This window comes from Volvox carteri, assembly GCF_000143455.1.
Source record: "Volvox carteri f. nagariensis unplaced genomic scaffold VOLCAscaffold_60, whole genome shotgun sequence".
Lineage (NCBI taxonomy): Eukaryota > Viridiplantae > Chlorophyta > Chlorophyceae > Chlamydomonadales > Volvocaceae > Volvox > Volvox carteri.
In genome coordinates, this window is record NW_003307603.1 from 784,764 (window position 1) to 788,403 (window position 3,640).

Below are 3,640 nucleotides of genomic sequence, written 5' to 3' on the forward strand. Positions count from 1 at the left end.
AGAGGGGGGACTACACACAAAGTCGAAAGGGCGGTAAAGGGCGGGCAAAACCGGGAGAGGGGAAAACACATAACCACACATACACATGAAAAAGGCCCATCAGCGCAGCTCAGCGATGTACTCCTGTGTGCGTATGTACTTATGTATGCATGTGTTTGTGTATGCAGGGCAGCGCCATGAACCCTTCTTCTTTCCCTTCCCCCCCCCCCCGGCCCCCCCTTCCCCACCTGCACCCTGTCCAGCGACATGCCCTGGCACTTGTGTATGGTCAGCGCCCAGGCGAGCTTCAGGGGCACCTGGAGCCGGGAACACTCCCCCCACTGAGGAACACGACACGTCAGCATCAGCGGCAGGATCTCGGTCTCAACGCCGTTCGTGAATCGTACGACAGGGACGTAGCTGCCCCGCCAGCGCTCCAGAGCCGAAATCCGGGCGGCGATCTGGACCCGGGCCCGGGGTCCCGCGGGAGAGGGAAGGGAAGGTAAGGGGAGGGGGAGGAGGAAGGGGGGAAGGGGTCGATGCGGGTAATTGTAATTTGCCGTACATACACATAAATGCACACACATCGCCCACGGGCCAAGGGAGCCAACACTGGTGCTCGCATGGTTCCCAACAGTGTGTAGGGCCCAACACCGGCCCACCCCCCGCCCCAAGTCGCACCGCCTCCTGCGTCGGCGGCGGCGGCGGTGCCGTGTAGTCCAGTCCCGCCACCATCACCCTGACGCCGCCAGGGCCCGAGGCGACGGCGCTGGAGGGAGCCGCCAGCCACGGAGGCATCATCAACGAGCCTTTCGGGCCGGCGGCGGCGGCGGCGGCGTCCGAACCGTTTTCAGCTGCGGCGCACGGCAACCCGAGCTCGGCAGCGACCAAGGCGTCGGCGTCGGCGGCGCGTTTCACTGCCGCCGCCTCCTGAGCCGCCGCCAGGCGAGACGGTACGGCGGTCTGTACGGCAGATTTAAATCTGTTGACGACGTCGGACTGAGGTCCGAAGGGGGAGTTGCCGAGCGGGAGGGGGGGGTCATCGCGGTCGGGGGGCGGGGATGGATGTCAAAGGCCTAGGGTTCGGAGAGCGTGTCAATACCCACCCACCCGCCCACACACACACCCACCCCCCCACACACACAGAGTTCCTGAACCGCTGTTCCCCTGATGGCGCAAACGGGTCGTCGCCCCTCCCCCTCTCCCCCTTTCCCTCCCCCTTCCCCTCTCCCTGCAGGGCCGGTGACACACTCAGGTTCGGAAGGGGGGACAGCAAATCCTCCCCCTCTAACAGCACGACCCCTCCCCCCTTCCCCCCCTCCTCCTCTCCCCCCCTTTCCCCGCCCCACGGGGCCCCCATCCCCTTCCCTACCTTGGCCGCCCAGCCCACCACCACCCCCCTGGAGCCATTCACGAGCTGCTTGCCACCCTCAGCTTTAAGCTCGAGGTTACGAACCAACATAACCTGAGCGTCCTCCTGTGTATATATGTATGTATGTGAGAGGGGGTAAGGGGGGGCGGCGACAGGTGGCCTCCCAGGTGGTTAGGGAGGTGACGTCCTCCCGGCCGGGAGGAGGACAGACCGGGGGGGGGGTCCTCGGAGTCCTAGAAGGGAAAAGCACTTCTCCCCCATCCCCCACCAAAAAAACAACATATGCGCACGCGGCAATTGTTGTTTCCTACACCACCACCATCACCACCACCACCACCACCACCACCATCACCACCACCACCAGCACGACGGCGACGGCGGCGGCGGCACCTACCTTCAAGGAGTACGTCCTGGCCGCCAGACACGACTTCCAAAAGTCACTCCCCCACAGCCGCGCCTCTGCCTCGTGGAGCTCCTGGCGGGTGAAGGGGGGCTGGGCGGACAAGATCACGGGGTCCAGTTGTACGTCATCATGGCCGTACATCGTAACCTGGGGCATGGACACACAGCACGCGGGGCGATGTGGGAGAGCACGCAGGCAGTGATGAGCGGCGAGGGAGGAATTTCAGATGTCTCGGCGGGGGGAAAGAAGAACCACAAACGAGTGAAGCTGCTGCCAGCAGCGGGGGGAGGAGGCTTCGGACATGGGTTGAAACGAGACCCTCCAGTGCGGGTAGCAGCTACACACATACACACACGCATACACACTCTTTCCCCCGCCCCACCCCCTTCACCTCTTCCCCAGCCAGTTTGCGGAGCTCCTCTTGGTTGACCGAGTCCACGTCCTTGTTGACCGAGTAGAGCCGGGTGGGCTTGATGCCGTCCGTACAGCTGTGATGGTTGGGTTGGTTAGGGTTGGTGGTTGGTGGTTGGGAGGTGGGGGAAACACAGCGTCAGGTGGCAAAGTGGCGAGGTAGGGAGTGGGAACAAATCCAGCAATTAAACGAAACCGCCCCCGCCGAGGGGCTTCCAAAGCGCCCCCGCCGAATACCCCCCCCCGGCACACTCACTCCGACTCCCTGACCCTCGGGAAACCCAAACTATGGGACCCCTGATACGACAAAGTACGGCTAAAGGCCGTACAATGGAACTCACTCCAAGGGTCGTGCGCACGTGGCCACAATCTGTTGTACTGCCGCTTTGGCGTTACGGCCGTACCGGATGTCGTCCAACAGCTGCGCGAATTGCCTATCAGCTTGCCGAAACACCTGTACGTATGTCCGTATGTCCGTATGCAGGTATGTAAGTATTTCGGTAACGGGAAAAGACAGGGGGAAGCAAAAGGTGAGATGATTATTTTACGTGCTTTGGGCTTTGTTGTTGAGGCCATTCTCGTTCCATAACCCATGGCCCCATTCGTACACACATCCCGTACACACTCCCTACCGTGTACCTGATTCAGCAGTACGTGCTGCATTCGACACATGCCCCAGGTGTCCGACTGGAAGAGGTAGCCCCAGTTGGTGAACAGCTGCAGGGGGACGGGGTCGGAGCTGGGGCCGGAGGGCCGCCGGGTGATGGGGGGCAGCCTGAAGGGGGGGAGGGGGGGGTGACGGGGGCCGGGGGGAAAGACGAACCACGAACGAGTGAAAAGCTGCTGCCAAGGAAAGAGTGTACAAGAAGCACAACTGACCAGAACTGAAGGAGGGGGGAGAGAGTGCAACACGAAATGAGGAACGTAACGCCCTAGACCTAGGGTTCAGTCGGATAACATACAGACATAACAATACACACAACCATTTTGATGAATACCACATAATTTTAAGACGAAACCATCAGAACCAACCAACCAACCAACCAACTAACCAACTCCACAATAACAACAAGACCACAAACACGCAGAACCGGCATCCTCCCCTCCCCTCCCCTCTCCCCCAAGAGCAGAGGATTCGCGTTGCGCTGCACTCCCCCCCCCACACACACACCGCCACTGCACACCAGTTCCTTCTACCATCCGATTTTCTCCCGGACCTGTTCCCCCGCACGTCCCCACCCCCCCACCCCGCTCTGCGCCTATCTGCACATACGACCCCCCTCCCCTCTCTCCCCCCTCTTCCGCCATCACACCCGCCAGCAGTCGGCAACACGGGTCGCCAGTCCGCCGCCTCCCTTCTCGACTTCACTGCAAATACTTCCCCCACCACTGCAAACCGCTTAGGACACCGGTAAACTATCCCGGAGTTCCTCGCATGTGAATCCCAACTCAATTTCCTCCCCCCTCCGGCCCCC